This window comes from Mixophyes fleayi, chromosome 2 (assembly GCF_038048845.1).
Source record: "Mixophyes fleayi isolate aMixFle1 chromosome 2, aMixFle1.hap1, whole genome shotgun sequence".
Classification (NCBI taxonomy): domain Eukaryota; kingdom Metazoa; phylum Chordata; class Amphibia; order Anura; family Limnodynastidae; genus Mixophyes; species Mixophyes fleayi.
In genome coordinates, this window is record NC_134403.1 from 171,725,002 (window position 1) to 171,738,810 (window position 13,809).

The following is a 13,809-nucleotide window of genomic DNA, read 5'->3' on the forward strand; positions in this document are numbered from 1 at the left end:
TCATGAATCATGATTCGATTCATGATTCATGATTCAATTCATGATTCATGATTCAATTCATCATTCAATTCATGATTCATGATTCAATTCATGATTCATGAATTGAATCATGAATCATGAATCATGAAATGAATCATGAATCATAATAAATGAAATGAATTATGATTCATGAGTCATGAATCGAATCATGATTCATAAATCATGAATCATGAATCGAATCATAATTCATGAATCATAAATCGAATCATAAAGCATGAATTGAATCATAAATCATGAATCATGAAATGAATCATGAATTGAATCATGAGTCATGAATTGAATCATGAATCATGATTCAATTCATGATTCATGATTCAAGAAATGATTCAATTCATGATTCATGATTCAAATCATAATTCATGATTCATGATTCAATTCATGATTCATGATTCAATTCATGATTCATGGTTCATGATTCAATTCATAATTCATGATTCAATTCATGATTCAAATCATAATTCATGATTCAAATCATAATTCATGATTCAATTCATGATTCAAGATTCATGATTCAAGATATGATTCAATTCATGATTCATCATTCAATTCATGATTCATGATTCATTATTCGATTCATGATTCATCATTCAATTCATGATTCCTGATTCATTATTCAATTCATGATTCATGATTCAATTCATGATTCCTGATTCATTATTCAATTCATGATTCATGATTCAATTCATGATTCAATTCATGATTCATGATTCATGATTCTATTCATGATTCTTGATTCATGATTCAATTCATGAATCATAATTCGATTCATGATTAATGATTTATGATTCATGATTCAATTCATGATTTATGATTCAATTCATGATTCATAAATCATGATTCAATTCATGATCATGATTCGATTCATGATTCGATTCATGATTCATAATTCATGATTTAATTCATGATTCATGATTCAAATCATGATTCAATTCATGATTAATTTCATGATTCATGATTCATGATTCATGATTCAATTCATGATTCATGATTCAATTCGTGATTCTTGATTCAAATCATGATTCATGATTCAATTCATGATTCATGATTCAAGATATGATTCAATTCATTATTCATGATTCAAATCATAATTCATGATTCATGATTCAAATTATGATTCAATTCATGATTCATGATTTAATTCATGATTCATGATTCATGACTCAATTCATGATTCATGATTCAATTCATAATCATGATTCAATTCATGATTCATGATTCAAATCATAATTCATGATTCATGATTCAATTCATGATTCATGATTTAATTCATGATTCAATTCATGATTCATGATTCAAGATTCAAGATATGATTCAAATCATGATTCATGATTCAATTCATGATTCAAGATTCAAGATATGATTCAATTCATGATTCATGATTCAAATCATAATTCATGATTCATGATTCAATTCATGATTCATGATTTAATTCATGATTCAATTCATGATTCATGATTCAATTCATGATTCATGATTCATGATTCAATTCATGAATCATGATTTGATTCATGATTCATGATTCAATTCATGATTCATGATTGAATTCATCATTCAATTCATGATTCATGATTCAAATCTTGATTCATGATTCAATTCATGATTCATGATTCAAGATATGATTCAATTCATGAATCAATTCATGATTCATGATTCAAATCATGATTCATGATTCATGATTAAATTTCATGATTCATGATTCATGATTCAATTCATGATTCATGATTCGATTCATGATTCATAATTCATGATTTAATCATGATTCATGATTCATGATTCAATTTATGATTCATGATTCAATTCATGATTTATTTCATGATTCATGATTCAATCATGATTCATGATTCATGATTCAAATCATAATTCATGATTCATGATTCAATTCATGATTCATGATTCAATTCATGATTCATGGTTCATGATTCAATTCATAATTCATGATTCAATTCATGATTCAAATCATAATTCATGATTCAAATCATAATTCATGATTCAATTCATGATTCAAGATTCATGATTCAAGATATGATTCAATTCATGATTCATCATTCAATTCATGATTCATGATTCATTATTCGATTCATGATTCATCATTCAATTCATGATTCCTGATTCATTATTCAATTCATGATTCATGATTCAATTCATGATTCCTGATTCATTATTCAATTCATGATTCATGATTCAATTCATGATTCAATTCATGATTCAATTCATGATTCATGATTCATGATTCAAATCATAATTCATGATTCATGATTCAATTCATTATTCATGATTAAATTCATGATTCATGATTCATGATTCAATTCATGATTCATGATTCAATTCATGATTCATTATTCAATTCATGATTCATGATTCATTATTCGATTCATGATTCGTGATTTATGATTCAATTCATGATTCCTGATTCATTATTCATGATTCAATTCATGATTCATGATTCAATTCATGATTCAATTCATGATTCATGATTCAATTCATGATTTATGATTCAATTCATGATTCATGATTCACTTCATGATTCATGATTCATGATTCAATTCATGATTCATGATTCAATTCATGATTCATTATTCAATTCATGATTCATGATTCATTTTTCGATTCATGATTCGTGATTTATGATTCAATTCATGATTCCTGATTCATTATTCATGATTCAATTCATGATTCATGATTCAATTCATGATTCAATTCATGATTCATGATTCAATTCATGATTCATGATTCATGACTCAATTCATGATTCATGATTCAATTCATAATTCATGATTCAATTCATGATTCATGATTCAAATCATAATTCATGATTCATGATTCAATTCATGATTCATGATTTAATTCATGATTCAATTCATGATTCATGATTCAAGATTCAAGATATGATTCAAATCATGATTCATGATTCAATTCATGATTCAAGATTCAAGATATGATTCAATTCATGATTCATGATTCAAATCATAATTCATGATTCATGATTCAATTCATGATTCATGATTTAATTCATGATTCAATTCATGATTCATGATTCAATTCATGATTCATGATTCATGATTCAATTCATGAATCATGATTTGATTCATGATTCATGATTCAATTCATGATTCATGATTGAATTCATCATTCAATTCATGATTCATGATTCAAATCTTGATTCATGATTCAATTCATGATTCATGATTCAAGATATGATTCAATTCATGAATCAATTCATGATTCATGATTCAAATCATGATTCATGATTCATGATTAAATTCATGATTCATGATTCATGATTCAATTCATGATTCATGATTCGATTCATGATTCATAATTCATGATTTAATTCATGATTCATGATTCATGATTCAATTTATGATTCATGATTCAATTCATGATTTATTTCATGATTCATGATTCAATTCATGATTCATGATTCATGATTCAAATCATAATTCATGATTCATGATTCAATTCATGATTCATGATTCAATTCATGATTCATGGTTCATGATTCAATTCATAATTCATGATTCAATTCATGATTCAAATCATAATTCATGATTCAAATCATAATTCATGATTCAATTCATGATTCAAGATTCATGATTCAAGATATGATTCAATTCATGATTCATCATTCAATTCATGATTCATGATTCATTATTCGATTCATGATTCATCATTCAATTCATGATTCCTGATTCATTATTCAATTCATGATTCATGATTCAATTCATGATTCCTGATTCATTATTCAATTCATGATTCATGATTCAATTCATGATTCAATTCATGATTCAATTCATGATTCATGATTCATGATTCAAATCATAATTCATGATTCATGATTCAATTCATTATTCATGATTAAATTCATGATTCATGATTCATGATTCAATTCATGATTCATGATTCAATTCATGATTCATTATTCAATTCATGATTCATGATTCATTATTCGATTCATGATTCGTGATTTATGATTCAATTCATGATTCCTGATTCATTATTCATGATTCAATTCATGATTCATGATTCAATTCATGATTCAATTCATGATTCCATGATTCAATTCATGATTTATGATTCAATTCATGATTCATGATTCACTTCATGATTCATGATTCATGATTCAATTCATGATTCATGATTCAATTCATGATTCATTATTCATTCATGATTCATGATTCATTTTTCGATTCATGATTCGTGATTTATGATTCAATTCATGATTCCTGATTCATTATTCATGATTCAATTCATGATTCATGATTCAATTCATGATTCAATTCATGATTCATGATTCAATTCATGATTTATGATTCAATTCATGATTCATGATTCACTTCATGATTCATGATTCATGATTCAATTCATGATTCATGATTCAATTCATGATTCATGATTCATGATTCAATTCATGATTCAATTCATGATTCATGATTCATGATTCAATTCATGACTCATGATTCAATTCATGATTCATTTCATGATTCATGATTTATGATTCAATTCATGATTTATGATTCGATTTATGATTCATGATTATGATTCGATTCATGATTCATGATTTATGAATCATGATTCGATTCATGACTCATGAATCATAATTCATTTCATTTATTATGATTCATGATTCATTTCATGATTCATGATTCATGATTCAATTCATGAATCATGATTCGATTCATGATTCATGATTCAATTCATGATTCATGATTCAATTCATCATTCAATTCATGATTCATGATTCAATTCATGATTCAAATCTTGATTCATGATTCAATTCATGATTCATGATTCAAGATATGATTCAATTCATGATTCATGATTCAAATCATAATTCATGATTCATGATTCAATTCATGATCATGATTCAATTCATGATTCGTGATTCAATTCATAATTCATGATTCAATTCATGATTTAAATCATAATTCATGATTCAATTCATGATTCAAGATTCATGATTCAAGATATGATTCAATTCATGATTCATGATTCAATTCATGATTCATTATTCGATTCATGATTCATGATTCAATTCATGATTCCTGATTCATTATTCAATTCATGATTCATGATTCAATTCATGATTCCTGATTCATTATTCAATTCATGATTCATGATTCAATTCATGATTCAATTCATGATTCATGATTCAATTCATGATTCATGATTCATGATTCTATTCATGATTCATGATTCATGATTCAATTCATGAATCATAATTCGATTCATGATTAATGATTTATGATTCATGATTCAAATCATGATTCATGATTCAATTCATGATTCATAAATCATGATTCAATTCATGATTCATGATTCATGATTCAATTCATGATTCGATTCATGATTCATATTCATGATTTAATTCATGATTCATGATTCAATTCATGATTCAATTCATGATTAATTTCATGATTCATGATTCATGATTCATGATTCAATTCATGATTCATGATTCATTCGTGATTCATGATTCAAATCATGATTCATGATTCAATTCATGATTCATGATTCAAGATATGATTCATGATTCAATTCGTGATTCATGATTCAAATCATAATTCATGATTCATGATTCAATTCATGATTCAATTCATGATTCATGATATAATTCATGATTCATGATTCATGATTCAATTCATGATTCATGATTCAATTCATGATTCATGATTCAATTCATGATTCATGATTCAATTCATGATTCAATTCATGATTCATGATTCAATTCATGATTCATGATTCAATTCATGAATCATGATTTGATTCATGATTCATGATTCAATTCATGATTCATGATTCAATTCATCATTCAATTCATGATTCATAATTCAATTCATGATTCATGATTCAATTCATACATTCAATTCATGATTCATGATTCAAATCTTGATTCATGATTCAATTCATGATTCATGATTCAAGATATGATTCAATTCATGATTCATGATTCAAATCATGATTCATGATTCAATTCATGATTCATGATTCATTTCATGATTCATGATTCGATTCATGATTCATAATTCATGATTCATGATTTAATTCATGATTCATGATTCAATTCAAGATTCATGATTCAATTCATGATTCATGATTCAATTCATGATTCATTTCATGATTCATGATTCAATTCATGATTCATGATTCATGATTCAAATCATAATTCATGATTCATGATTCAATTCATTATTCATGATTCAATTCATGATTCATGATTCATGATTCAATTCATGATTCATGATTCAATTCATGATTCATTATTCAATTCATGATTCATGATTCATTATTCGATTCATGATTTATGATTTATGATTCAATTCCATGATTCCTGATTCATTATTCATGATTCAATTCATGATTCATGATTCAATTCATGATTCAATTCATGATTCATGATTCAATTCATGATTTATGATTCAATTCATGATTCATGATTCACTTCATGATTCATGATTCATGATTCAATTCATGATTCATGATTCAATTCATGATTCAATTCATGATTCAATTCATGATTCATAATTCATGATTCAATTCATGACTCATGATTCAATTCATGATTCATTTCATGATTCATGATTTATGATTCAATTCATGCTTTATAATTCGATTATGATTCATGAATATGATTCGATTCATGATTCATGATTTATGAATCATGATTCGATTCATGACTCATGAATCATAATTCATTTCATTTATTATGATTCATGATTCATTTCATGATTCATGATTCATGATTCAATTCATGAATCATGATTCGATTCATGATTCATGATTCAATTCATGATTCATGATTCAATTCATCATTCAATTCATGATTCATGATTCAATTCATGATTCAAATCTTGATTCATGATTCAATTCCATGATTCATGATTCAAGATATGATTCAATTCATGATTCATGATTCAAATCATAATTCATGATTCATGATTCAATTCATGATTCATGATTCAATTCATGATTCATGGGTTCATGATTCAATTCATAATTCATGATTCAATTCATGATTCAAATCATAATTCATGATTCAAATCATAATTCATGATTCAATTCATGATTCAAGATTCATGATTCAAGATATGATTCAATTCATGATTCATCATTCAATTCATGATTCATGATTCATTATTCGATTCATGATTCATCATTCAATTCATGATTCCTGATTCATTATTCAATTCATGATTCATGATTCAATTCATGATTCCTGATTCATTATTCAATTCATGATTCATGATTCAATTCATGATTCAATTCATGATTCATGATTCATGATTCTATTCATGATTCTTGATTCCATGATTCAATTCATGAATCATAATTCGATTCATGATTAATGATTTATGATTCATGATTCAATTCATGATTTATGATTCAATTCATGATTCATAAATCATGATTCAATTCATGATTCATGATTCGATTCATGATTCGATTCATGATTCATAATTCATGATTTAATTCATGATTCATGATTCAAATCATGATTCAATTCATGATTAATTTCATGATTCATGATTCATGATTCATGATTCAATTCATGATTCATGATTCAATTCGTGATTCTTGATTCAAATCATGATTCATGATTCAATTCATGATTCATGATTCAAGATATGATTCAATTCATTATTCATGATTCAAATCATAATTCATGATTCATGATTCAAATTATGATTCAATTCATGATTCATGATTTAATTCATGATTCATGATTCATGACTCAATTCATGATTCATGATTCAATTCATAATTCATGATTCAATTCATGATTCATGATTCAAATCATAATTCATGATTCATGATTCAATTCATGATTCATGATTTAATTCATGATTCAATTCATGATTCATGATTCAAGATTCAAGATATGATTCAAATCATGATTCATGATTCAATTCATGATTCAAGATTCAAGATATGATTCAATTCATGATTCATGATTCAAATCATAATTCATGATTCATGATTCAATTCATGATTCATGATTTAATTCATGATTCAATTCATGATTCATGATTCAATTCATGATTCATGATTCATGATTCAATTCATGAATCATGATTTGATTCATGATTCATGATTCAATTCATGATTCATGATTGAATTCATCATTCAATTCATGATTCATGATTCAAATCTTGATTCATGATTCAATTCATGATTCATGATTCAAGATATGATTCAATTCATGAATCAATTCATGATTCATGATTCAAATCATGATTCATGATTCATGATTAAATTCATGATTCATGATTCATGATTCAATTCATGATTCATGATTCGATTCATGATTCATAATTCATGATTTAATTCATGATTCATGATTCATGATTCAATTTATGATTCATGATTCAATTCATGATTTATTTCATGATTCATGATTCAATTCATGATTCATGATTCATGATTCAAATCATAATTCATGATTCATGATTCAATTCATGATTCATGATTCAATTCATGATTCATGGTTCATGATTCAATTCATAATTCATGATTCAATTCATGATTCAAATCATAATTCATGATTCAAATCATAATTCATGATTCAATTCATGATTCAAGATTCATGATTCAAGATATGATTCAATTCATGATTCATCATTCAATTCATGATTCATGATTCATTATTCGATTCATGATTCATCATTCAATTCATGATTCCTGATTCATTATTCAATTCATGATTCATGATTCAATTCATGATTCCTGATTCATTATTCAATTCATGATTCATGATTCAATTCATGATTCAATTCATTATTCAATTCATGATTCATGATTCATGATTCTATTCATGATTCTTGATTCATGATTCAATTCATGAATCATAATTCGATTCATGATTAATGATTTATGATTCATGATTCAATTCATGATTTATGATTCAATTCATGATTCATAAATCATGATTCAATTCATGATTCATGATTCAATTCATGATTCGATTCATGATTCATAATTCATGATTTAATTCATGATTCATGATTCAAATCATGATTCAATTCATGATTAATTTCATGATTCATGATTCATGATTCATGATTCAATTCATGATTCATGATTCAATTTGTGATTCATGATTCAAATCATGATTCATGATTCAATTCATGATTCATGATTCAAGATATGATTCAATTCATTATTCATGATTCAAATCATAATTCATGATTCATGATTCAAATTATGATTCAATTCATGATTTAATTCATGATTCATGATTCATGATTCAATTCATGATTCATGATTCAATTCATAATTCATGATTCAATTCATGATTCATGATTCAAATCATAATTCATGATTCATGATTCAATTCATGATTCATGATTTAATTCATGATTCAATTCATGATTCATGATTCAAGATTCAAGATATGATTCAAATCATGATTCATGATTCAATTCATGATTCAAGATTCAAGATATGATTCAATTCATGATTCATGATTCAAATCATAATTCATGATTCATGATTCAATTCATGATTCATGATTTAATTCATGATTCAATTCATGATTCATGATTCAATTCATGATTCATGATTCATGATTCAATTCATGAATCATGATTTGATTCATGATTCATGATTCAATTCATGATTCATGATTGAATTCATCATTCAATTCATGATTCATGATTCAAATCTTGATTCATGATTCAATTCATGATTCATGATTCAAGATATGATTCAATTCATGAATCAATTCATGATTCATGATTCAAATCATGATTCATGATTCATGATTCAATTCATGATTCATGATTCAATTCATGATTCAAGATTCATGATTCAAGATATGATTCAATTCATGATTCATCATTCAATTCATGATTCATGATTCATTATTCGATTCATGATTCATCATTCAATTCATGATTCCTGATTCATTATTCAATTCATGATTCATGATTCAATTCATGATTCCTGATTCATTATTCAATTCATGATTCATGATTCAATTCATGATTCAATTCATGATTCATGATTCATGATTCTATTCATGATTCTTGATTCATGATTCAATTCATGAATCATAATTTGATTCATGATTAATGATTTATGATTCATGATTCAATTCATGATTTATGATTCAATTCATGATTCATAAATCATGATTCAATTCATGATTCATGATTCGATTCATGATTCGATTCATGATTCATAATTCATGATTTAATTCATGATTCATGATTCAAATCATGATTCAATTCATGATTAATTTCATGATTCATGATTCATGATTCATGATTCATGATTCAATTCATGATTCATGATTCAATTCGTGATTCATGATTCAAATCATGATTCATGATTCAATTCATGATTCATGATTCAAGATATGATTCAATTCATTATTCATGATTCAAATCATAATTCATGATTCATGATTCAAATTATGATTCAATTCATGATTCATGATTTAATTCATGATTCATGATTCATGATTCAATTCATGATTCATGATTCAATTCATAATTCATGATTCAATTCATGATTCATGATTCAAATCATAATTCATGATTCATGATTCAATTCATGATTCATGATTTAATTCATGATTCAATTCATGATTCATGATTCAAGATTCAAGATATGATTCAAATCATGATTCATGATTCAATTCATGATTCAAGATTCAAGATATGATTCAATTCATGATTCATGATTCAAATCATAATTCATGATTCATGATTCAATTCATGATTCATGATTTAATTCATGATTCAATTCATGATTCATGATTCAATTCATGATTCATGATTCATGATTCAATTCATGAATCATGATTTGATTCATGATTCATGATTCATGATTGAATTCATCATTCAATTCATGATTCATGATTCAAATCTTGATTCATGATTCAATTCATGATTCATGATTCAAGATATGATTCAATTCATGAATCAATTCATGATTCATGATTCAAATCATGATTCATGATTCATGATTAAATTCATGATTCATGATTCATGATTCAATTCATGATTCATGATTCGATTCATGATTCATAATTCATGATTTAATTCATGATTCATGATTCATGATTCAATTTATGATTCATGATTCAATTCATGATTTATTTCATGATTCATGATTCAAATCATGATTCATGATTCATGATTCAAATCATAATTCATGATTCATGATTCAATTCATGATTCATGATTCAATTCATGATTCATGGTTCATGATTCAATTCATAATTCATGATTCAATTCATGATTCAAATCATAATTCATGATTCAAATCATAATTCATGATTCAATTCATGATTCAAGATTCATGATTCAAGATATGATTCAATTCATGATTCATCATTCAATTCATGATTCATGATTCATTATTCGATTCATGATTCATCATTCAATTCATGATTCCTGATTCATTATTCAATTCATGATTCATGATTCAATTCATGATTCCTGATTCATTATTCAATTCATGATTCATGATTCAATTCATGATTCAATTCATGATTCATGATTCATGATTCTATTCATGATTCTTGATTCATGATTCAATTCATGAATCATAATTCGATTCATGATTAATGATTTATGATTCATGATTCAATTCATGATTTATGATTCAATTCATGATTCATAAATCATGATTCAATTCATGATTCATGATTCGATTCATGATTCGATTCATGATTCATAATTCATGATTTAATTCATGATTCATGATTCAAATCATGATTCAATTCATGATTAATTTCATGATTCATGATTCATGATTCATGATTCAATTCATGATTCATGATTCAATTCGTGATTCATGATTCAAATCATGATTCATGATTCAATTCATGATTCATGATTCAAGATATGATTCAAATCATTATTCATGATTCAAATCATAATTCATGATTCATGATTCAAATTATGATTCAATTCATGATTCATGATTTAATTCATGATTCATGATTCATGATTCAATTCATGATTCATGATTCAATTCATGATTCAATTCATGATTCATGATTCAAATCATAATTCATGATTCATGATTCAATTCATGATTCATGATTTAATTCATGATTCAATTCATGATTCATGATTCAATTCATGATTCATGATTCATGATTCAATTCATGAATCATGATTTGATTCATGATTCATGATTCAATTCATGATTCATGATTGAATTCATCATTCAATTCATGATTCATGATTCAAATCTTGATTCATGATTCAATTCATGATTCATGATTCAAGATATGATTCAATTCATGAATTAATTCATGATTCATGATTCAAATCATGATTCATGATTCATGATTCAATTCATGATTCATGATTCATGATTCAATTCATGATTCATGATTTGATTCATAATTCATAATTCATGATTTAATTCATGATTCATGATTCATGATTCAATTTATGATTCATGATTCAATTCATGATTTATTTCATGATTCATGATTCAATTCATGATTCATGATTCATGATTCAAATCATAATTCATGATTCATGATTCAATTCATGATTCATGATTCAATTCATGATTCATGGTTCATGATTCAATTCATAATTCATGATTCAATTCATGATTCAAATCATAATTCATGATTCAAATCATAATTCATGATTCAATTCATGATTCAAGATTCATGATTCAAGATATGATTCAATTCATGATTCATCATTCAATTCATGATTCATGATTCATTATTCGATTCATGATTCATCATTCAATTCATGATTCCTGATTCATTATTCAATTCATGATTCATGATTCAATTCATGATTCCTGATTCATTATTCAATTCATGATTCATGATTCAATTCATGATTCAATTCATGATTCAATTCATGATTCATGATTCATGATTCTATTCATGATTCTTGATTCATGATTCAATTCATGAATCATAATTCGATTCATGATTAATGATTTATGATTCATGATTCAATTCATGATTTATGATTCAATTCATGATTCATAAATCATGATTCAATTCATGATTCATGATTCGATTCATGATTCGATTCATGATTCATAATTCATGATTTAATTCATGATTCATGATTCAAATCATGATTCAATTCATGATTAATTTCATGATTCATGATTCATGATTCATGATTCAATTCATGATTCATGATTCAATTCGTGATTCATGATTCAAATCATGATTCATGATTCAATTCATGATTCATGATTCAAGATATGATTCAATTCATTATTCATGATTCAAATCATAATTCATGATTCATGATTCAAATTATGATTCAATTCATGATTCATGATTTAATTCATGATTCATGATTCATGATTCAATTCATGATTCATGATTCAATTCATAATTCATGATTCAATTCATGATTCATGAATCAAATCATAATTCATGATTCATGATTCAATTCATGATTCATGATTTAATTCATGATTCAATTCATGATTCATGATTCAAGATTCAAGATATGATTCAAATCATGATTCATGATTCAATTCATGATTCAAGATTCAAGATATGATTCAATTCATGATTCATGATTCAAATCATAATTCATGATTCATGATTCAATTCATAATTCATGATTTAATTCATGATTCAATTCATGATTCATGATTCAATTCATGATTCATGATTCATGATTCAATTCATGAATCATGATTTGATTCATGATTCATGATTCAATTCATGATTCATGATTGAATTCATCATTCAATTCATGATTCATGATTCAAATCTTGATTCATGATTCAATTCATGATTCATGATTCAAGATATGATTCAAT